The 25,541-nt window shown below is 36.5% G+C and overlaps 1 protein-coding gene across 1 annotated transcript in view; it reads left to right on the top strand.

Annotated features, from left to right (window-relative positions):
* LOC148110770 (uncharacterized) overlaps positions 1 to 25,541 on the top strand; it is an 82,169-nt gene that overhangs the window by 55,566 nt on the left and 1,062 nt on the right. The window lies entirely within an intron of this gene.

Raw genomic sequence — 25,541 nt, 5'->3', positions numbered from 1 at the left:
GGCCAGCCCAGTGCAGATTTAATGGGAGGACGTTATTGAATTGCCCACCCTTGGTATGAGGAGTTGTATGAGCATACAGGACCAGAGGAATTGCTGGAGGCCCCCAGCTAGACTATGAACCAGAGAGGGATCACTCAGAAAATCCACACATTGATACTATGTTATTTCTATTATTTTTTGTTAAGATGAAAACATTATTTTCGAAATGTTCATATTTACTAAATACGTATTACCTTAGATACATTTCCTATGTCACAAAGATGAGTCTTCTGAACCATTTGCAATATAAGTTTTTTTTTTCATTTCTTTTCTTTCCTTTTTTTTTTTATTATGTTATGTCACCATACGGTACATCATTAGTTTTTGATGTAGTGTTCCATGATTCATTATTTGCGTATAACACCCAGTGCTCATTGCAACACATGCCCTCTCTAATACCCATCACTGGGCTACCCCATCACCCTACTCCCTGCCCCTCTGAAATCCTCAGATTGTTTGCTGGAGTCTATAGTCTCTCAACATTCGTCTTCCCCTCTGATTTCCCTCCCTTCAGTTTTCCCTTTCTTCCCCTGTCATCCTCCATGCTATTCCTTCTGTTCCACATGTGAGTGAAACCGTATAATAATTGTCTTTCTCTGCTTGACTTTTTCACTTAGCATAATCCCCTCCAGTTTCATCCATGTCGATGTAAATGGTGGGTATTCATCCTTTCCAATGGCTGAGTAATATTCCATTGTATATACGGACCACATCTTCTTTATCCATTCATCTGTTGAAGAGCATCTCAGCTCCTTCCACAGTTTGGCTATTGTGGACATTGCTGCTATGATTATTGGGGTGCATGTGCCCCTTCATTTCACTACATCTGTATCTTTGGGGTAAATACCTAGTAGTATAATTGCTGGGTGGTAGGGTAGCTCTATTTTTTAACATCTTGAGGAACCTCCATACTCCATGCCAAAGTGGCTGTACCAACTTGCATTCCCACCAACAGTGTAAGACGGTTCCCCTTTCTCCACATCTTCACCATCATTTGTTGTGTCTTGCCTTGTTAATTTTTGTCATTCTAACTGGTGTAAGGTTGTATCTCCATGCAGTTTTAATTTGAATTTCCCTGATGGCTAATTATTTTGAACATTTTTTCATGTGTCTGTTAGCCATTTGTATGTCTTCTCTGAGAGGTGTCTGTTCATGTCTTCTGCCCATTTTTTGACTTGATTATCTGTTTTTTGGGTGTTGAGTTTGAGAAGTTCTTTATAGATCTTGGATAACAATCAATCCTAAAATTTGTATGGAACCAGAAAAGACCCTGAATTGCCAAGAATATGTTGAAAAAGAAAAACAAAGCTGGGGGCATCATGTTGCCTGATTTCATGCTATATTACAAAGCTGGGATCACCAAGACAGTATGGTATTGGCGCAAAAACAGACACATAGATCAGTGGAACAGAACACAGACTCCAGAAATGGACCCTCAAATATATGGTCAACTAATCTTCAGCAAAGCAGGAAAAAATATCTAATGGAAAAAAGACATTCTCTATAATAAATGGTGCTGGGAAAATTGGACAACTATATACAGAAGAATGAAACTCAACCATTCTCTTACACTATACACAAAGATAAACTCAAAATGGATGAAAGACCTCAATGTGAGACAGGAATCCACCAAAATACTAGAGGAGAACATAGGCAGAAACCTCTCTGACATTGGCCACAGCATCTTCTCTCATGACACATCTCATAAGTCTTGATTAATAATACGGACTCTGGATCTGGATGCCCTGAATTTAAAGTCAAGCCAAAGCATGCGTGACTTTAGGAAAGTTACTTAAAGTCTCTGAGCCTCAGTTTCTTCATCTGTAACATGAAGATAATAAAAAATGTCTCCTTTATAGGAGTATCCTAAAAATTGAATGAGTTAATACAGGTAAAGTATTTACAATAGTACCAGTATCAATAGTCAGTACAATATAAGGGTTAGCTATTGCATTGTTGTTATTATTTACTATTGGTTTCTAAGGTTAAAAAAGGCATTTTCAGTTCAGCTCTATTTTACTAGTAGGTTTATTTGCCCAACCTTTTGGGTAGCAGTAAATGAAAGCAGAATAACAAACCTTCTACTAAGCAGCATAGTACAGTGAGCACTTTCACTGGCCGCTTTTCCTGGGAGCACTTACCTCACCTCCCAGAAATGTTTCTCAGATTTGTAAGTCGTAAGCGGGGTTGTTTGAGTTGATATCATTCAGCTTCAAATAGGCTCTACCATTCTAAAGTATCAGAGGGTGACATGATGGCAGAATGCTTATAGAAATACTTGAGGAATGATTTTGTTGAAGTTTAATTTGTGCTAAAAATTCATCAACACATTTCCAGGAAGGCAAATCTTCCCAAGACATATGGAAACTCTTTTAAGGTTGGTTTCATGATTCTGATTGGGACTGCTTTAATTTTATCATTAGGCACTTCAGAACAAGGAATGAAATGTAAGGTGAATTATTATCTATCTGTGAAGATGTAGACAGCAGAATGCCAATTTGAGAGGGGAAGGATTTAATGTAGTAACTTGAACTAGAGACATTAACAGAAGGGGCTTGGGGAGAGGTAAAGTTAAGGAATGTAGCGGAAAAAAAAAAAAGGATGATTTAATATGATGAATTACATAAGGGATCATTCCCAACAGAATGCATAAGGACGAGTGTGAAGAGAGCTGCATTATTTAAAGACTGGAATAAGCAGTGCATATTTGGAGGGTCTCTGAGTATATAAAGAGATCTGCTTAGCATGGCAGCCAGCTGCTCACCTCTCATGATGGCAAAGAAGACATGTGCTTAAGCTGAAGTGTAAGGGATTGAGGTTCGACTTTCTAAACAATAAAGATTGTTAAACATTGATCCGAATTGTGTTATCTCAACCCTGGTAATACTGAAAAATGGCTTAACTGCTCATCAGCCAGAGATGGTCCCGTGCAAAGACAGTCGTGGATCCATGACCTCTTATTAACTACCATTTCCTTTGCTTTGTGTTTTGGTATTTCAGAGAAATTTCTTACTTAAAAGTATAAACTTTCCTCTTGGACTCTTTCCCTGTGCCACATTTTCCCTTTGTTCCTTTCATATTCTATAATTTTATGTATCGCCACTTTTCATGCCTCAGTTCCTCTACAGTGCTGTGCTTTTGTCATGGATGCATTTGAGGAATTCCTCTCAGATCAATGATAACCTGCCACTTTAACATATATTCTAAGAGTGTGATGTATAATTGATTCATTGTTGTTGTTGTTTTTTTAATGCCACAAATTGTTATGTGTTAGGCGGTGGGGTAAGCCCTGGAGATTCCAAGTTGAATAAGGCATAATTTTCTGTTGGAATTTACCGTGTAGTGGGTTGAAGATAGCTATGACTACAATTAAAAGGCAAAACGTGATATAATAGAAATGTGACATAGCATCATAACACAGAGAAGGGAGTTAACTTTGTCTTGGGAGGATGTATCTGTCAGTGAATATGCCTACAACTTTCCTTGCATGGAGCACATTCCTAGGTGAGGGGAAGTTATTGGGGGCATCTGTCACTGGGAAATGCTTTCACCCAGCCTTAATCCATCTGGCTCAGACTCCTTGGTAAAGCCTCAGTTGGCAGCTGCTTCTCAGCAAAGCTCCATACCGTGGGGGAGAAAGCCCAAATTTTGGTAGACAGGTACCTGTGACTGCCACATCGCCTCTGAGGTTATTTTGAGATCCAATTAGGTAATAAATGCAAAATTATCTAGCAATAAATAGGAACTTAAGGAATGTGGGGTTTTTTGTTTTTTTGTTTTTTAAAGGAAGGGTTTCTCATGTCAGCATGGGGGAATATAGAGGTGGCACATTTCTGGATTAGAACAGGCTTTGGAGATGTAATAATCAAATGTAATGTGTAGACTTAATTTGGCTCCTAATTTGAACATACCAACTCTAAGATGACTATTTTGAAGCAATTGGGAAATTTTAATTATGAACTGGGTAACAGATGAAATAAAGGAATAATTGGCAATATTTTTATGGTGGAAGTGACATTGTAGTTATGCAAGAAAATGCCCATCTTTTCTAGAGGTGTATGCTGAAGTGGGCCTGAAGTGTGAGATTTGCCTAAAAGGCTTCCGCAAAGCAATAAAGGAAGGTGATACCAATGTGGCAAGTTCTTGATATTGTTAAATCTGGATGATGGATATGTGGAGGCACATTGACCTATTCTCGCTGTTTTTGCATGTGTTTGAAATTTTTCATAACTAAGCTCCTCTGCCCTCTCTCCCCCAGCGAGCTGTTTATGACTGGATTGGTGGCTTAGACATATAACTATTGGCAGCATACAGGATTTAAGTGGAAAGAAGAAAATAACGTGCAACTGCAAAGTTGAGAGCTAAAAATGTATATACAGCATTTTTTTATTGTTACATGTGAATTTAGGTGTAACTCTTCAATGTGCACTCCCCAAAGCAGATTTTTGGGTTAAAAGCAGAGAACCATGCTCAGAGTTCATTGGCAAGAATGAATAATTTCAGCGAGGTATGCTTTGTAACAGCCAAAAAAAGGCCAATATGAACATAGTTGATTTTTAATGCAGTGTCATAAGTCTCTTACTTACTCCTGTTGCTTTATCATTTGCTGAATCACATTCAGAAAGTTATGTCATATAATATTCTTTCCTTAATGAAGTTTATGTCTAAAAAGTTTTAGGAGAACAAGTGATTAATTTCAGTGTTTTATTTTCCCTCAACATAAAATATAGGTACGTTCCTCTCCAATGTAGATTATATAAAAGCTTTGGAAATGAATTTTCAGAAATGAATTTCTATCTGAAGATATGTTACTATATTGAATAATCAGAGTTGGAATTAAAAGTCACTTGAGATTAACAGGTTGCTTTCTTTTTTCTTTCCCAAAATGTTTTATCTACTTTCAAGGAGTTTTAGCTCTTCGATGTCAGATTAAAATTCTGAAGCATGTTAGATTCATCTCAGAATTGAATGTCAAATCCAAAGACAGATATTTATAACTGAGTTCTGTTCAGACAAAAAGTCAGTCTCCAGACAGCAGCTTGGATGATCGTAAAGCTCTTCTTCGCAGTCGGATGTTGCCATCATTTTAAACAAACAAATTAAAGCTTTAGGATTGGATTTTATCAAACCAGCCATTCAATTCCCTGTTTATTATGCTTTACATTTGCAGAGTGCTGTAGAGTTTATATGTTGCATTCAAATAATTATTTCTTTCTCACAGCAACACTCTGGCATTGGTATTATTATCTTCACTTGACTGATGAGAAAATTGAAGTTCTGAAATGTTGAAGGGATTTACCTAATGTCATCCAACTAGTTAGCAGATTAGCTAAGATTTCTAATTGGGCTTTCTGACTCCAAATTTCTCTATTATACAATTTTTACAATCAAGAAATGGCAAAAAGAAAAATAACTTATATGCATTCTCAGGCTTTTTACAACTATCTCAAGATTTTTAATTGATGAGCTATTTGCTCTTATGAATGCATAAAGGGGGAGAAGAGAATTAATATACTAATTTTCTACAGGTGTTCGTGTAAAGGAATGCAACACTAACAAAAACAGCCAACTTTCGAAAGAAATAAGTTTACGAGTATTCCTTTTTATTAATATTTACTACCTCTGTTCACTGAAAAGGCTTATAACAATGACATGACAATGGCATGACAATAAGCAGCCCAAACTACCAGACTGTGGTATCTAAGTGCCATTTCTTCCTAAAAGGAACTAAGGTCCTTAGAGAAATAGTTGAGTCTCCAACCTAGGGAATAAAAGATGAGGTGGAAAGCAAGGAAGCTATAAAGACTACTAGGTTTGCATCAAAAGGAGTCAACTTGAACAGGCTCTTAATACGCAAAGACAAAGTAATTTAATCAACTATCAGAATATCAATAGTAGATTGAAACACACCAGATATGTTAAATACACAAGTTTATAATTATACTTAAAAAAAATCCCTCTGTGGCCACCTGTGTAGGATGCTAGCAAACCAACTCAGTATTTTGAAAAAAAAAATTAAGAGAAGAAGCAATTTTCCTACCTTTTCAGAAAATCGAGAATTGATAATCAAGACTTGATGAGAGAACTTTCTTTTTGTAGGACTATACTAGCTATTAAATGTAGAATGAATGATAGAATATTTCTATTTTGCAACAGTGGATTTAGGTAATGCCCACCAAGCAGCTGCTGACGTCACAAAAAGAGAGACAAGAAGTATCATGTGCCTCCTGATGGAAGGCCACAGTATCACCTGTGAATTACTTATGACAAAGATTAGACCTCAATTTGACCAAGCCTCTAGATGTGATTATCAGCATCAGAAAGAAAAGAAAACCAGAAGAATGCATTAAAAGATACCATAGGGATGCAATCAGAGGAAGTGTAACATCAGGACACCTTTAAAGCATGAACAACCGGGTTTTCTCAACAAATACATTGAAAAAAAAAAAAAAAGGAAAAGAGAATTATGGGTTGAAAGACATATCAACAAATGGCAGTGTATGGATCTTCTCAGATCCTAATTCAACAAATTGTTAGGGGAAAAAAAACATGCATACAACTGTTGAGGAAATTTGAACACTGGCCAGATATTTGATGATATTAAGGAATTATTATTAACTTTGAAACTGTGGTAACAGCAATTGTGGTTATGTGGAGTTTTTTTAAATCCTTATCTTTGAGAGACATACTGAAATACTTATGGATGAAATAATATTATTTCTGGGATTTGCTTAAATAATCTGGGGGGAAGGAAAAGTGGAAGGGTATATAGATGAAACACAAGATCATAATTATCAAAACTGGGGAAGAACTACACTATTCTCTCTACTTTTATTGATGCTTTAAATTTTTTTATGATAAAAAAGAAGGAACTGTCACTTAAGATCAATCTCAGAGATCATATTGTGGAGAAAAGTAGTCGTTTATGTGAAGTAGTTACTATAGTAAGAAGGGCTTGAGGTTAGGGTTTTTTTCGCCCCATTCCTAAAAATACATCCCTTAATGAGATGCAATTAACATTTGTTAAATATTAAGTTATGTGCCAGACCATTGTCATAGTGACTTTACAGGTGTTATCTTCAAATTTACCGGAATCCTATAAAGAAATTCTACTGTCTTCACTTTTCAGATCATGCTGAGATATTAGATATCTTAAACCAAGACACAGAGTTAGCAGAGGGTAGAGGCAGGCTTGCAACGCAGCCCATTTGGCTTTTATTGCTGGCACGCTCCCCGTACTCTGTTCAGTCTGAACAGTTAACAGGAGCAGAGATTTTGAGTGACAGTGTCTGCTGGTATGTATGTATGTATGGAGATCTATCTATCTATCTATCTATCTATCTATCTATCTGTCTATCTATCTATCTATCTCCATATACACACACACACATATATGTATATTTTTTTCCATTTTCTTGATCAGCATTCTTTGCCCAAATTTAAGCCTTTTACGGGAGATTATAATTTGCATGTTGGCTAAATAGAGATTCCAGAACTAGTCAGCCTGCTCCAAGGCAATACTAGCCACTCTGAATCTTTAATGAGGCAAGCTGCTCCCCTTCTCCACAAGATGGGGGTAAACAAGCATGGTTTTATTTTAATATTCTTCTTAATCAATTGTTCCAAGGTGGTTTTCCTGGGTGTAGTGTATTTGCATGATGCATGGCTGCCAGGAAGAGGGAGGACGGTACATCCTAGAGTGAGATGTTTTCCTTATCGTGCATATACACAAAGGAGGGGGGAAATCCATGGCAAATAAGAAATGGTGCTTTCAGTATGAAGAAATGAAAACAATCCTTGGATCAAACTCTGATGTTCCCCCAGGAGCATAGCTCCCTCATCCCCCAGGAGGATCCAGGGGAGTTTATAAAATCTTCTAAGAGGTGAATGCTCATGTCATCTGTGAACTTGGAGAACATTTTGCATAAGTAATCTCTAGACAAGTAAATGAAGAACCTCGTCAGTAAAATCATTCGTAAGATGACCCTCTCCATTTCTTGAAGCAATTACAATTTGTGATAACCGAACCTTTATTGGTAAAGTAGCAGCCCAGGAGGTTGACTATAGTACGTTTCTGTGCTTCCAGCAGTTTGCTGACTGACCTCAAACACACCAAAGTGGGGGGTTTTGGGGAAGCCTTGATTGAATCAGGCATCTTTTGTCTCCCACGTCATTGAAATGGAGGCGATTTGGACAGTGTTCCTGAAATTAATAATACGTATAAAATATAATAAAGCAGTCCTTTAAGGAAGGTAAAAAGAAAATACTAGAAATGCCAGTTCCTACTTAGGCAATGATTATTAGTTATTGGCTACAAATTTCCCCAAGATTGGCATGAGTACATGTCCTTCAAACTTAAAGGTAGTTGCTTCTCTGCTTTTCCATGGATGGATTTCCCTGTGTCCCAGCAGGAATAACTAGTTAGACTCTTCATAGTTTCTGTTTCAGGGAGAAAAGAGAAAAATAAATTAGCATGCTCTATCACAGTCTGCTTTTTGGTTTAAATCTAAAACTTAATATGCCCAGAGATGCTTCTTACTATATAGTTGATATATGGAAGGTCACAGAAATTCTCCATTAAATTAGGGATTACTTCATACTTTAAAATATGGTTACTTTTATCAAGAAGTTAATGTTAGCTCTCTGATATTAATGATTTATAAAGTTTATATGTCACTTATTAAGCTATGCCAACCCAAGTCACTAACACCACTCTTTTTTCATTTCGAAACATTGTGTAGTAACAACCCAAAGTAGCAATTTTTAAAAAAAAATTTGCTGACTCATGGAATTTTAAAAATTTTAAAAGAATGAAAACTGGGATTTCCTTCTAGACCTTGAAATACATCTAGACTTTATATTATTTACACTTTATGATCTTGAGGGAGAAGCTGTAGCTATCTCTTTATATAAAAAGTAGAATCTCACTCTATAAGAATAATTTATATAAGATTCAGCACCCTGCACAGTGTCACCGTGGATGACGAAGATGGCACGACACCCTGTAAAACTCACCACCACAGTTAGCCAGACATTCTCATCTACCCCCACTTCCCTTTTGCCTTTAGGAGCTGATCTCACCTCCCACATGATGAACATGATGGAAACCAACTCGGGTGGGCTCCCTCCCTGCCTCCCACTTTCCCCAGCAGTTTTCTGATCTATATCTCCCTTCTGAGGAGTTTTCTTCCCCTTGAAGCTTTCCTGGCCACTATATTCTACACCCTATCCCTAAATCCTTCTTCTGGGGACTCCCTGCTGCTGTCACCCCTTTCTCCCTTCATTGCTGCCTCTTTGTGTTGTATCCTCAAAGTCTCTTCTCTCTAGAATACATTTTTCAGTTGTCCTCAATAGTCTATTTCATTATTAGCCAGACTCCTTTGGTGTGAGATTTATAACTATTCTCTCTTATTCTTTATTCTCTCATTTATTTTCTTTTTAAACTCTACACACAGTCTCCCCACTACATACCTTGTAGGACCAAGTCCTGTTTGGGCTGATGACACCCTGTGATGGACCTCTAGCTCTCAGTTCTCTCTGTTTTAGGCCCAAATTCTTCCCCTCTCCACCCAATCAGATTCTGTACACAAGTGTTCCCATCTCATCCAAGATGACTCTTGAGGTCCTGTTGATCTCTCCTTCCTCTATTCTGATTGTAGGTTCAGTGCAACTCAGCCTAAAACTATGGACTTTGGTTTTTATTTCCTCGATAAGATTTTAAGTTTCTCGAGACTGTATCTTACACTTCTCTCTTCCACCCCTACTCCCAACCAGATCTAGAAAAATAGCAAGAGTCTAATGGTTATTAAATATTGTAAGTCTGTAAATGTATTCTTTTGGGGGGAGAAAACTCACTTCAATGGCAAGTGAGTGATAACATTGCAGAGCTATTGCCTTACAGAATTGTAACTTTTATTTTTATTCTCTTCAGTAAGTGCTCATTGACCTTTTTCATGATATATAGCATTTTTCAGGTGATAGAGTTTCAGTAATTAAATTTTAGAGTATTCAGACACCTTCAGAAACTGAAAATCAGTTTACAAATCTAGTCACGATCTAGATAAATTATTAAGCCAAACAATACAGGGTGTATAAATAAGTAGGCTATACACAAAAATATTAACACAAGTGAAGATTGGGTGGACATAATGGCAAGGTGTCAAATACTGAAATGATATGGAGTTAACCAGAACAATTTCCCCAGGGGAGATGGACTTTAAGTAGGTTCTGGCTTAAAAATATACAAATGTTAGACTGGCCCAGTAAGAACAGCTTGAGTTCGGGATTAGAGACAGAAGGCACAGAAAGGCAGAATGGGGATAAATCCAGCAATGTAGTCTTAAACTAGAAAACAGGCTCAATCCAAGATTTTGTTCTACTCTCATTAAACTATATTATTGTCATATCTATAAATATATCATTTGCTCATATAATAGCTAACATGGACATAATCGTTGTAGTTCTCATTTTGAATTTTAAACTGCAAAGTAAAACCATTGTTTGTGCAAAACGTTACTTGCTTTCTACCGCCTAAATTATTCTGCCTCAACTCTACTCCAACATCTTACCCTTTCTTTTCACCTGTGCACACCTCTGACATCTGTTGCAGCTGCCTGCCATTGCAGCTGTTGACCGCCACACTTTAGCTCATTTAGATTCCTTGATACAATCAGGTGTCCCTGGTACATGAGAGCACTCACCTGACAGATGCATCCCTTGCCTTTCTCCTGAAGTCCCAGAGTACAGTGGAAGGGCTTGAATTCAAAGTTAGATCTCGGTTGAATTTTGATTTTTCCACTCACTCAACACGTGAGTTTACAATTTTCCTATCATCTTGGATTTTTCTCCTCATGTAAAGAAAAGGGCATTATTGCTTTCCTTGAAGGTTATTTGAGTGGGGGGAATTATGAGAAAATGTGTTTCAGATATATAACCCAGTTTCTGCCAGATTGGGTGCATCTCATCAGTGTTTCTCAGTGTGTGGTCCCTAGAACACCTGCATCAGAATCACTTAAAATGCAGATTCTCAGAGTTACCATAGTTCTTATTTAATTCAAATGTATATGGGTCAGCCTGAGAATCTACATTTTTAACAAATTTACCAGATGAGTCTACATACTTTCAGTTTGAAAATCCCTGAGCTGTGCATTCACCCACCTCTTTTCTTCCCTCTCCTTCTCTCTCTCTCTCTCTCTCCTTTTCTCTCTTTCCTCCTTGATCTCATTTAACAGTACAATGTACATGAGGTATGCCCCTTGTCAGATTATTTTCACCTTTCAGAGTTTCATTTTTCTTTGATGTAAAAAGAAATTGCCTACTTCTCTAGTCACTGCTTAGAATAAATTATTAAAATGGTATCAATCACTTAGAAAAGGCACACACACAAATGGTAACTGTACTAGAAATCATTAGAGTTATTGTATGGGTCCCTGTTTATGAAGAACAAGATGCATTAACATTCGTGTGTGGCTTATAACAGAAAGTAAGTTATTCCAGGGCTAGAACTTAAGTGAAGAAAGAACTTGCCTTGGGTGCAGACTTTAAAACTTTTTTAAAGGGATGCCTCCAATTTTGTAATCAATATAAATAATATTTTATTTTAAAATTTCAAAACCATCAAATTTAATTAAATCCACTGTGAGCAAAATATTAAAATTTTAAATAAAGACAAGATCATTTTAAAATTTTTTTTTTTTGTATCAGGTTCCACTATGGCTTCCCCTGGCACTGTTACTGATCTAAAATATTGCTTTAATATATTGTTTATCTTAATTATTGAACTTTTTGGTGTCTCCTTAAATTCCTTACCTGAGACAAGTGCCTCCCTTGCCTCAGCATAGTTCTGGCTGACTTATCTCCATTCTGAATCATTTCAGTGTTTAATTAGCTAAGACAGAATGGTCTGTTTCCATCCTTTTTTTTTTTTTTTTTGCCAGAATCTCCACTTAAGCTTTTAAGTGACATTTCTACAGATACTCCATTTTTAAAATAATCTGGGAAATACCCACATTTTGAGAATGTCAGTGTGGCTATGAGGGGTTCAGGTGAGTATTAGAAAGAGATATCATTTTGCAAATACAGTGTCACCTTAAAATTCTATTACATAGAGGAAGAAGTAGCAAGTCTATAAATCTAGCGTTGGAGGCCCATTTCTGATTGTTCTCAATAAGAACTAGAAAATTAGGAGTCAACAAAAAAGGAAAAAATGTTCAAGTAGATCAGAATCAGCCTGGCAAGAGAAGTGATCGTGGAAGGAGATTTTTGTATAATTAAATGTCAGTTTGCATTTTGAAATATTGCCTACTGCCTCCCACTCAATCACCAAGTGAGATGAGAGGGAATATTCTCTATGCAAACCTGAAACTGACAGCAGCACTTGTTGGGTTCTCTGTGAAGGATGAGCTATAGATCAGAAGGATCAGAGCAGATCATTTTCCCAAGGCAATAAAATTTTGCCGAAAAATTAAGTTAGACATTATAATTTCCCCCTATAAGAAAACCAAATAAACAACAGACAAAAATGAAGCCGCATAAACTTCTGTAATTTTAGAACAGGGAGGAATTTTAGAGGTCATCCAGTTTATTCTCCTTTCTTTACTGTAGAAGAATTTGATGCCCAGGTAGAAGAGTGATTTCTTAACTATCAAGTGACTGACAGAGCTGACACTTTCTCATGATGCTGGGGCATTGGTTAGGTTGAGAAGCAGGTGAGTGGTACAATTGGGAGGAGTACCAGTCTCTTGTTCCCTGTGGGCAAATGGCTTAGAAGTCTTCAAAGCTGATGTGGTAGGACTGGGAAGTGAAGAGATATCCTTGGATAAATGCTCAGGAGCAGCTGAACATATAAGTTTCTTAGCATTCTAAGAAACACTTTACTTCTTTCTTTTCCATTCGACTACTACATAAATACAGATTTACTGAATCAGAGTCTACAGAGGTAGAGCTGGGACATATGGATTTTGGCAAAAGCTCCCTGAGTGTTTTTGTTGTGTGTCTCTCTTAAACACAGCTGTATTGGAAGTTCATTTCTTTCTGACAACGGGGTCTGTATCAGTCAATAATAACTTAGTGTGACATAATTTAGATATAGGTTCAGAAAGAAGCATAAGAGACTTAGAAAAGCAATTTATGAGAAGGCAGAAGAGGGAAATTTTTGCAAAGCAAATATAGTCTCCTTTCAATCTTGTCCAGTCACTATAAGGATAGGAGGAGCTTAGATCCATAGTTAACAGCTTTCCAGGGAATTTTCTTTCCTTCTCTCCTCATAACCAGACTAAGCTCTTGAATGCCCCTCTTGGAGCTACTTGAGAATCTTTTATGAGGCTGTTGTCATGGAACATAATACCTCATTATTCGTCATCACAGAGTAGTTTCAAAACAAAAATTGTTTTTTAATCTTTTTTCTACTCTTAGATGTAGAGAGTTGAGTTAATTACTCTCCTCAAGTCATGGCATGTTAACACTCTTCGCTGGTTTTGAGAGGCTCCTTTCTTGTATGTATGTATGTATGTATGTATGTATGTATGTATGTATGTATTTTCCTCCCTCTATTTCCATTTCTTCCCCTCTCATCCCCAAATAGGCAAGCATTCTTGTGTGTTTGGCATGAGTCTTTTAAAAATTACTCCAGTATACTGTGGATATGTTTACTACTTTAGTATTCTTTACATTCCTCATCTGGGTCTTTGAGGTGAGAGGAGAGAGAAGGAAGAAAGAACTTGATAGGTGTTTCAATGCATTTTTTGAACAGACAGACGTTTGTGATTGAAAGATGGTCCCTTTCAAAATGCTTAATTTTTCTTGGTGGTATAATCCCATATTAATTTTACTAGTTGAAGTAAATAGTGTTCCAAGAGTTCAAACTAACAAATCCAGTGTAGCCTAAGTAGTTGGATCCTACCATGCACTGCCCCATCTTGCCTGTCACTTTCACCATAACCTCTATGTACATAGGATGGTTGACTGCCAGCAAAAACACCTTCTACCCACTTATGCATTTAAAAACATGAAATCGGTCTAAAGTCCGGTATGGTCACCAGTAGATAAAGGTTTGGGTGACTAAACAAATTGCATACAGACTGCTCTTTTTCTAAGTCTTTTCTGAGCATAAATCAGAGTGATTTTAACAACTTCATAATTTTGAAATTAAGAAACTGTTTAAAAATAGTTGGGGGAATATACTTCATGAACATTTTATAGAGTCACTAAGCAGTTTTGCTTAGTGACAACAAATAAATTTGGTTTTCTTTATTTTTCCAGTTTTCTCCTATAATAGAATTAAGGCAGAGTCACTTGTTTCCTTTGGCGGGGGGAAGGGGAGGGAGTAAGAAAATAAATACTTTAAATGTCATTAAATGGAACATCAGAAGCAGTGCAGATATTTGGCAAAGAACAGTTTTTAAGATCAATTTTAAAAGGGCAAAGACCATTTAAAAGAAAATCAATATTGAAAGAACAGGTAGTCAGAAGAGGCAATAAATAAAAAATTCAACAAAATCAAGATACTTGTCATCAGACTCTTAGTCTGCACATCCCTTTTCTGGGTCATCGTTACCTGCCTTCTCTATTTCATATCAGTTCCAGCTAGCAGTGGGGTGATGACATAATGAACGCGGAGTTTCCTTTTTCATTTGAAACCTGGAGGATTGTTCTTACCCCCAGGAGCATCAGGACACTGATTTTCAATAAGGCATTTTATTCTTTTCTCTTTGAGAAGTTTCTGATTTTGACTTATAATCAAAATCTGACAATCTCAATTGTTCTGATATTTGAGTCCTTGTGGCCTGTTCTCATCATTGTCTTTTATATGCCTGAACTTCTTCTCAGTAATTGGGTCATCTTCTGCCTGTGGTACCTTTGGGATTAATTTGTCCAACAGGGCTTGTGGGGTCATTGCCTGGCAGCCATCTCACACCCACTGAAGCTGTCAGCTTCAAATCTTGACCTGGTGTTCTAAATTCTTAAGGAGCCTTGGGAATTGCTATTTTCTTCTCACATTACTCTTAAGTACAGTACACTTGCTGTGTGCTTTGACCCAATAGAATACAATCCCTTGTCTATATCTGTCTTTGTTCCGTATTAGTGGCAGTACCTTGTAATAGGGTAACTACAAGGGGGAGATAAGAACCTGCCTAAGGACCGGTTAAAATCACTCATAGAAGGTACTGACTTCAAAGCCATTGATGTCTCCATATTAACTGTTACCTAAGTGCATTTTTATGTGTGTGTGTACATTAGAGTGTTGCATTTTCAATTATTCCAGACCAAGTTTTAAAATATTGTAACAGAAGAAAATAATGAAAATCACATTATTGTCAAAAGCTACACTTTCTAATGTGAAAAAGTAATCATCAGAGCTGGAATCCTTATAGGAAAGTTGATATTCTTTTTTTTTTTTTAAGATTTTATTTATTTATTTGACAGAGAGAGAGACAGCCAGCGAGAGAGGGAACACAAGCAGGGGGAGTGGGAGAGGAAGAAGCAGGCTCCCAGAAAGTTGAAATTCTATTATTGAATACCCACAGATGTTAAAACTTTGTATGTACTGTACAACTAATATAACTTCTTTGACTTTTGAAAGAACAAATGATAAATGATACCTAAGCTTGATTCCAGAGAATTAATTATTATGCCATTCCTTTATCTAACAGTTGCTCAGGGTTCCACAGCAACCTGGCTTTCAGCTTCAGAATGGTGATATAGATAAATCTCAAGTATCCACATTTTGTAGATGAAATAAAGAGAGAAGTTGACTGGAGAAGCAGGATAGAATGTGTGTTCTGCTCCTCTAGAGTCAGAGCACAAAAAGGAAAGCTGGATGGACTTGTCCTCCTGCCTCTGATAAGATTATACTGGAATGGTCGACAAGATATAGTCCCTTTCAGTAAGTTGAGGAGGAGAATGGTTTATCACCATGGCCTTCAAGACTTTTGCCTTTTGACTTCACACTGGTTTTGCAAGTGATTAATCTACTACCTTTAATATATTTTTACCTTTACCAGTTAGAGGTATACTTTCATATGTTTTCTTGCTACTAATTTGTGCCCCTTCTTTTCAGCTTAAAGAAGTCCTTTTAACCTTTCTTTTAAGGCCAGTTGAGTGGTGATGGACTCCTTTAGTTTTTCCTTATCTAGAAAACTCTTCTCTCCTTCAGTTCTGAATAACTTTGCTGGATGGGGTATTCTTGATTAGATTTTTTTTCTTTCAGCACTTTGAATATATCATGCTACTCTCTTCTGGCCTGCAAAGTTTCTGCTGAAAATCTGCTTAGAGTCTTAAGAAGATTCCCTTGTATGTAACAAGCTGTGTTTTTGTTTGTTTGTTTGTTTTCTTGCTACCTCTAAGATTCTCTTCTTGTCTTTAACTTTTGATGTTTTAATTATAGTGTGTTTTGGTGTGGATCTCTTTGGATTCATCTTATTTGAAACTCTGTGGGCCTCCCAGATCTGAATATCTGTTTCTATTCCCAGGCTAGGGAAGTTTCAAGCCATTATTTCCTCAGATAAGTTTTTCTGCTTCTTTCTCTCTCTCTCTCTCTCCTTCTTATTCTGGGATTCTTATAATGCAAATGTTAGCTTGATGTTGTCCAGTAAGTCCTTAAGCTATTTTTACTTATTTTTGTTCTTTTTTTCTTTTTGCTGCCCTAATGGGTGCATTCCTCTGCTCTGTCTTTGAGTTCACTGATCCTTTCTTCTGCTTCATCTAGTCTCCTGCTGAAACCCTTTAGTGTATTTCTCAGTTTATTTATTGTATTCTTTAATTCCATTTTTTTCTGCTTGGAACTTTCCTATATTTTCTGTCCCTTTGTTGAAGTTCTCACTGTGTTCTTCCATTCCTCTGAATTCAGTGAGCATCTTTATGGCCATTATTTGGAACTCTTTGTCAGGTAAAATATTTCTCTCTACTTCATTAAAAAATTTTTTTCTGAAGTTTTTATCTTGTTCTTTTGTTTGGAATGTATTCCGCTGTTTCTTCATTTTGCTTGACATTCTGTGTTGGTTTCTATGCATTAGATAAGGCAGCCACTTCTTCCGGTCTTGAAGTAGAAATCTTGTATAGATGAACTTTATTATTCAATCCTGTCCTCGCTTTTTGTTGTCCCTTAAACTTTTTTGATTGTCCAAACAGCCTATTTTATTTTTAATTGGTCCCAGTAATTGAGGGTATAGCCTCATTATTAAAGGTGTTCATAGCACTGTTTCTCTTCTTTAGAACACTTGTTACAGTTACATTTGATTCGTATCAGAGGAGGGAAAATTTACATCCTGTTCATCAAATTGCAGGTAAATATAATTAATTTAAGAGCTCAGTAATGATATTTTTATATATTTGAGCTCTTATCAAGTATGTATTGTCTAACCAGAATTCTGTGAGATCAATATGTGCATTTAAAAAGACTAGAAATAAACAAAATGTGAGGGGCACCTGTGTGGTTCAGTTGGTTAAGCGGTTGCCTTTGGCTCAGGTCATGATCCTGGAGTCCTGGGATCGAGCTCTGCATCGAGCTCCTTGCACAGCTCCCTTTCCCTCTGCCCGTCTCTCCACTTGTGCTTTCTCTCTCACTCTTGCTCAAATAAATAAATACAATCTTAAAAACAAAAACAAAATGTGGTTAACTTTGAATGGTGGAAACATGGAGTATTTTCCTCCAATATTTCTCTGCTCTTTGTAGTTCCCCAAATTTCTAATAATACATTATTTTTATAATGAGTAAAAAAATCCAATAAATATAAAAATGTATCTAGATGGTATATAAAGAGACTATGACTGGAAATAAAACTAGACCGTGTAATGTGGTCTCTTTGGCTACAATTTTCTGTGTAGCAAAAGCCAAAAAATACTGTTCTTGTTTGTAAATTTTTTAAGATTATCTGAGAATTCAGTGAACTGAGATCTGTCCTTAATGGTTGGATCTGGCTTGTATGGAGCTATCTACTAAACTGCTGCATTTTCTTCCACGCCTGGGAAGATGCAATGGCGGGTACCCCAAGGAGCCAGGAGAGCTTGTTCTTGCTTCACACAAAGACTCAGCTGTTGACTGCTGGAGTGGCTCCAAGGCTTGCTCAGGGTAGTGTTCAAGGTTACACTCCTGCCCTGGCAATGCTGTAGGAAGAACAGGACTGCAACATCTGCCCTTGACTAGGTCTTCATGATTTGAAGCTTTCTCCCCTGTGTTTTGCTACTGTCTTAGGCAGGGCAGAGGGCAAATGAAATCCAGACTTCCTCACTATAAAGAAGACTGCATAGCCCAGTCAATAAGCATTGCTCTCTCTTATAGCTAGAGGTATACCTCATGTACCTTTTGATGCACCTCTGGAAGCCAAGTATTACAGTCAATAATAGCCTAAGGGTAAAACTTCATACATCAGTAAAAATAACTGTTGAGATATGGAAAAAGAAAATTGTTTCATATTATGAGTTTAAGTACTTGATTATTTCCCTTTGAGGTAATAATTTGAAGGTAGCAAAGCTAGCCTTTTGCTTTTACTTCATTCTCAGAAGATGAGGAGAATTCCTAAGTGGGATTTTCTTTTTTGTAGAAAGGTTCATGTCCTAATGGAATTAAAGAAATAAAAACTAAATATAGTGCTTCAAGGTTATTTGTGTAATACCTTGAAAGCTAGTACACCACAGAATTCTACAGAGATTAGAATTCTAATCTGATTTCTATCTCAACATTATTAAACTGTTTATAAATATTTGTACTTCAAAATAAGCATATATTTCCTCTATACAACTCTATAGCTAGTGCTAAGTTTAGTTGTCAATCAGTTTCTCTGTATAATTAATCGAAAAATTTTAGTAATTGTTTTTTATCTAAAATTAACAGCTTTCATAATTAACACTGATTATGGCAACATTTTATTCTTGCAATAAGAAACATACATTTTTCCTTCTACCGATAGAATCTCAATGTATTAAGCATATAAGGATATTTCAATTCTAGTATTATCTGAAATGCACAGACATATTTGAAATTAATATCCTTTTTTTTATGATGATGTGTTAGTCACCATACAGTACATCATTAGCTTTTGATGTAGTGTTCCATGATTCATTTTGAAATTGATATTCTAACAGAATAAAATATATTTCTTGTTACTGTTACTGATATTGTTATACTGTTTGTATATGATGGTAATTTGGACCACTCAGAAGACCAAAGGTGCCAGAAAAGACATTGATCTACATAGACATTCAACTATTTAGCCTTCTTAAAGCCAAGATTTAGAATCTATAATAATGAATTAGAATAAAACAACCTTGTTTTATTTACATTTCAGTAACTCAAATGTACTACCCTATTTGCCCATCACATTACCTAATTCAAAATAGTACAAATCTCTACACTATTCAATGCAAGTATTTCAATATTTTACCAACTTGCCCTTCTTATATGCTTTTTTTGAATCCCTAAGATATCTTGGGCCAATAGTTATTCAACATCTTAAGTAACTACCTGGTTCTGGACCACTGCCTTTTTTTTTTTTTTTTTTTTTTTTTTTTGCCAGTCACTAATATCCTTCAGCACTGTGCTGCAGTCTACCATGTATGGCTTTACCGCAGGTGCCATTCCAGACTCTTGCACAATTCCCCAAATTAGTAGAAGTTCAGTTGTGATATTTGCATGATTTCACTAATAGCTTTGGGTTAAAAAAAAAAAAGGAAGTACAAGTGGAGAATCACACAATTTTTATTAGATACAGAAGTTCTCTGAGTTCATAGGCCAAAGCCTTCCATAAGCATTCTCTATTATGCAGAGTCTTCTCTGTCCAGTCTCAGGCCTATCTATCTGTTTCAGGGATCAGTTTATCTCCTAACAGAGGGAATACCTGGAACAAGTCTCTCATACCTGGATCACGGGTCCCTTGTTCCCCAGGCCCAGAGACAATCACACGTTCATCCCTCTCTGTGTCTACATCCTGCCCCTGTCAATCTTTTGGTAAGACTGACAGTGGAAAAGTCTCTTCCTTTTGTGGTGATCCTATATGCATCCAGAGAGGTGTGGTCTTTCTTTAGCTCCAAAGATAATTCAGAACATCAGTACTTTCCCCAAAGTTGGGTTTATTAATCTGGAATGACCCCAGATATGGGGCTTATACAGGATAGTCCAATTTGAGCTTCAGCAATCCCAGTCCATTCTTCTTTCTAAGCTAAGATGCATTCACGTCCTTCCTGTGGCTTCCAGTCACTGATCTCTGGTGGTTTTTTGCTTGAATAAGAAAACACATTCATCTCCTGGTATTTAACCAAAACTTTCAGGGACAATACAATTTAAATCCACTTACAGGAAAGAAATATTTTGTGAAAGAAAAGATAATTTGCAGAGATGGAGCTGTGCCACAGTGAAGACAACCTTTTACATGATTATGAAAAGCAGATTAAGCTCTTTGGAGCCATATTATCTCCAGAGTCTCCATTATAGAATAGAGTCCATGCTTTACCTACACATCTTCACATAATCAAAAGATCAAAAGATCTTCCAGGATGTTTTCTCCAAAACAAAGGAGTAGTGTGCCCCTAAAACTGAATTCAAATCTTTTTCTCAAGTGAAACAAACTGCAAGAAGCATTTAAATGTCCATTTTTCTTATTCAGTAATTAGTGTCAAAGTCTCTTGGGATTCACATTAGGCCAGAGCACCCCATTACAGTCTGTTTTACTAGCACTCAGCAAAGTGCCAGTAGGTGATCAGAAAAAAAAAAAAAGCCCAGACTGATGAACTGTCTAGTGAAATCGAATACTAAGCAGTAATTTCAATCCAATGTAATAAAGCTAACATGTTGTAGAAGTATGCTGAGTACTTTGGGAACTGTCATGCAAAGAATTCTCCACAGTCATTCTCACAAACAATGAGTAGCAGAATGATTGCTTCTTCTGGTTTATTTTAAGCTTTTTATTTTATTCATTTCTTTATTTTATTAATTGCTTTGGCTACCATGGGGCCAAAAGATAGTGTGTTGTAGATGGTCGATGTTTAATAAGTAATTGCCTAGTTGAATTGAACTAGTTATAGGCTCCCATATCTGGATCCTATTATGAAATACTGAAATATTCCACAAAATGACCATACTGTACTGCTGGCCTCTTATTTTCCCTGAAACTTTGTATTTGGGGGAAGAGTGTTGTTTGTAGTCTGGTGCCCAAGAACTCAGCTCTTTACCATCCTTTAAAATAGGAGTTTAAGAGTCAGGAATAGACATTGGCAACATAGTGAACTGGGCGAGAATCAGTGTCAAGAGTCCTGAGTCTTCCCCATTTGTGTGTTTTTATCTTGCCCAACCCTTTCCTCTATACCCAGTGCTCTGTTCTCTGCAAAAGTTCAGGAGCAAGCAGAGGTCCTATGGATGTTGGCACAAATGTGCTCATGTTAGTATGTGACCTACCCCCTGGTAGAATTTGAACTTTAAATTTTGTTTTCAGTTCAGGGATGAAGGAGTTTGCCCTAAATAATTGGGATTTTAGTTTGCAAATGATTGGTTGTATTTTTTTTTTCCTTTTGGGAGTACATGGTTACTACTGTTTTTGAAATCTTAAGATACAAACATCTGTGTGCTCAGCCCACCTGTAAGCTGAAATTATTGGAAACCATTGGCCTTGGTTACTGTGTTCATAACCCATGCTACACACCACACACATAAACAATGTGTTCATTTATTCAGCAAATATTTGTTGAGTGCCTGCTTTGTACTAAACACAGACTTAGGTGCTGGGAATACAAAGACAAACAGAACACAGTTCTTATCCTCAAGGAACTTGAAGTCTAGCAAGGAAGGAAAATGTAGACTTTTCCACAGTATTTAACGCTCTGTTATAATTTCCTGTTTTCTCCTCTGTATTTCTCATTAGACTACAGAGTCCCTTCAGGGTGGCATCTCATCCGCCCTCTTCACTATTGTTTCCCTAGCATCAAGTCCTTTGCCTAGTCGTCAATTAACTTGAGTGAATAACTAAAATTGTATAAATATAAAAAAAACCTATATAAATAATTAAAATGATACTATAAGGGCTGGGTTCCAGGCTTGCTATGCAAAGACAGTGCTTTAGGAGTGCAGAGGTAGAGTAGACCTGGCAAGAGGAGCATCATGAGGACTTCAAGAAAAATGAGGAGTGAGGAGAGGACCAGCTTAGATTTGGCAATTAGGAAGTGTTTAGTGACTTTTCAGAGAAGGACTAAATTTGGAAAAGGGTTATAATCCAGGTTGTTATAAATTAAGGAATGAATTAGAATTGGATAAAACTGATGGACTTGAGTTGGAAAATGAGATAATAAATCCATGGGGTGGGGCAGAGTCTTTCGTACTTATATAGAAGTGAGGAAATCTCTTCCCATAATCTCTGTGCTGTGGCAACTTTGCATAAAAAATGTATGCTCCACATGCATAATGGAGATGTCTTTACCTCTGAATTGGTTTCCTAATTTATCATAATTATAATAATAAATTTTCTATTTATTCTAAAAACAATTGGATAACTACACAGGTCAGAGCCAGGCTTAAGAGAAAGTTAGATATAAAGGTTTCCTGATGCATCATATAAAAGTCACTCCTTTAGATTAGTCACTGACTATCCTATCAGTTCTTTTCCTCAAAAGTAGCAACTCAAGGACCAGCTTTCTCATTCCTTGACTTGTTCCAAAATATCTTATTCTTTCATGGATGTTAAATGATTGGCATCTAACCTGTTAAAATCATACAAAAAGAGTATGGAATAGCTGAACTAGTTCTGGCTTCTCTTACCCTCCGATAAGTTTGCATGGCATTCCAAAGCAGAATGCTGCCCACTGATCAGTTTAAAATTGGATACCCCTGAAGGTCCTTCTGCCCTGTGTAAGTGAAACATGTAATTTAAGATAGTCTGATAAAAAAAAAAAACTTTAAAATAGAAAGTGAGATTTTTATTTCTTCTTCCACTTAAACTCACTGTTACCTTCCCCTTAGCCAGAAAATTGACATTATAAATATCATTCCCACACATATAGTAAGCTTAGAAATTATATCATCTCAGGCCAAAAGTGAAGGTTGAGACTCTGATATCTTGTCTCTCTACCACATCTAGGTCTTTTCCTCAAGACCTCTGGAATGAAATATATTCTGGTGGAAAGTGGCTCTTAATAGGAGATGCAGGTATTTTTCCTGAGAGGGGAAAAGTGTGAAGCCAGAGCTAAGAGTAATAAATCGTGACATAGTGGACAGACTGCACCCTCCCTGCTAGGCAATGTATCCTTCCTAGAGTGGCCTGTGAATGTGGTGTTGGAGACTTGGGGGATCATTTGTAAATGAGAGTAACTCGGGGAGAAAGTAAAATAGGATAAGGATTATGAAAGATGCTGGTATTCTGAAGAAGTTTATGGGAGAATTCTAAAATGGCCATTCATTTCATTTTAAATATTTCTTTCTTACTAGTTAAAATATGAATATTTAAATAAATCTAAAGCATAATATATTTTGAAGACAAATGGCAATCAGAAAGTCACATGTAAGCTGGTTTTATATTTATAAGATAATACAAAGAAGTCATTTTTTAGATTTCAAATTTAAAACGGAACATTGTGATGTAGGTCTTATTTCTGTGAAACATCATGTATTAATTGACAACATGGGCAAGGCCAGCCACCTCTAGGTTGGGTTAAATTTTCAGATGAAAGTGTCATCAGCCCTCAGCTGAGTCAAGGATTTTGGTTACTTGAGTTGAAATATAACACTTAGATTTCAATGATTCTTTGAGTCGGTATCTGACCTAGCCTTGCAAAGTTAGAAATGATTGGTTTTCCCTATGTTTTACAATGGATTAGTTTTCTAGATAGGGCATAATATATTAATGATGAGCTCATTTTAAAATTATTTATCTCAGTTCAGTTAATTCTTATAAATTTTAATATTTTGAGAGGACACGAAGTATATATTTGAACATAACTTTTATATGTTACTGATATTTTTCTGAAGTTTTATGAGAAAAATGGCTTTGTGATACCATAATGTTTTTTTTTCTTGAGGCTCTGTCCAAAAGGATTTAATTACATTTTTATTTATTTTATTTTTTTAATATTTTTTATTATATTATATTAGTCACCATACGGTACATCCCTAGTTTTTGATGTAAAGTTCCATGATTCATTAGTTGCATATAACACTCAGTGCACCATGCAATACGTGCTCTCCTTACTACCCATCACCAGCCTATCCCATTCCCCCAACCCCCTCCCCTCTGAAGCCCTCAGTTTGTTTCCCAGAGTCCATAGTCTCTCATGTTTCATTTCCCCTTCTGATTACCCCCCTTTCTTTATCCCTTTCTTCTCCAATAATGTTTTGAATTTAGGAGATAAAAGCAAAAATATTGATGTATATGCAGTTAAATCACATTTTAATTATAACTGAATTATTTTCTGCAACTCAGCTATGGGGATTGTTTAAACTTGATTTATGTATAATTTGAATAAATTTAAAAATAAATTTTGTGAAATAGAGTTCCTTAAAATGGTGACATTAGGATAAAATATTTATGGGACAAATAGGTTCTACATATCAAAATTAGCGATTTTCTTTCTGTTTTTTTAAAGATTTTATTTATTTATTTGTGAGAAAGAGAGAGAAAGCATGAGCAGGGGAGAGGCAGAGGGAGATGCAGGCTCCCCACTGAGCAGGGAGCCCAATGCAGAGCTCGCTCCCAGAACCCCGGGATCACGACCTGAGCCAAAGGCAGGTGCTTAACCGACTAAGCCACTGAGGCACCCCAAAATTAGCAATTTTCTACAACTCACTGAAGGTTAGGATTTAGCCTATGGTATAATGCACAATGGCTCTTTGCAATAGGGTGTATGGGTGTAAATAAGTTCTTTTTGGCACATTGTATACATAGAATCAACCCCTATCTTTACGGTCATACCCTGTGCTATAACTCATTTTCTGATTTTTAAATATTCAGCAGGCGAACACTCCAAATATGGACTAGTCTGTAGTTGCTCCTTCCTTTTCAAATAGCTCTAAGCCAACTTGAATCAACAGAACTGCTCAAAGCCAATGTCCTTCCACCTCTTGAGTTTATCCCATAGGCAGGAATCCCTCACAAGCCATAATCCTTTCTTTATCTGAATTCTTCATCCCTCATGGCACAGTACTGTTCACCTCAGCCAATTCTTTCTCATGTATACTCCTTTTCCCTTAGTTTTTACCCAATTGTTACATGAATATTATTTTCTTCTCTGAGAGTGTCTTTTTAGTTGAGAAGCAAAAGCATTGCCATAATCACACTGATAATTATGTGTGAGATAACAGAAAATATATTTGGTTTCTGCCCCCAGTTTTTGGTACAGAGTTTTTTCTAAAACCCTTATCATTTTCTAAGTGATAAGAACTAGGAACATCTTTTGTTCTAATATTTGGTCTTTGACCCTGGTTCCTGACACAGGGGTCCTGAAACCCTTGTAATTTCCTGAGTGATAGGAATGTCTTTTTGTCCCAATGAGGCAATTCTGGGTGGGCTCCTGGATGGTTCTTGTGTAAG

This window comes from Ursus americanus, chromosome 1 (assembly GCF_024610735.1).
Source record: "Ursus americanus isolate L20-20 chromosome 1, mUrsAme1.1.p, whole genome shotgun sequence".
Taxonomy (NCBI): domain Eukaryota; kingdom Metazoa; phylum Chordata; class Mammalia; order Carnivora; family Ursidae; genus Ursus; species Ursus americanus.
Note: the sequence above shows the minus strand (reverse complement) of the source record. Positions and strands in the feature narration are given on the sequence as shown.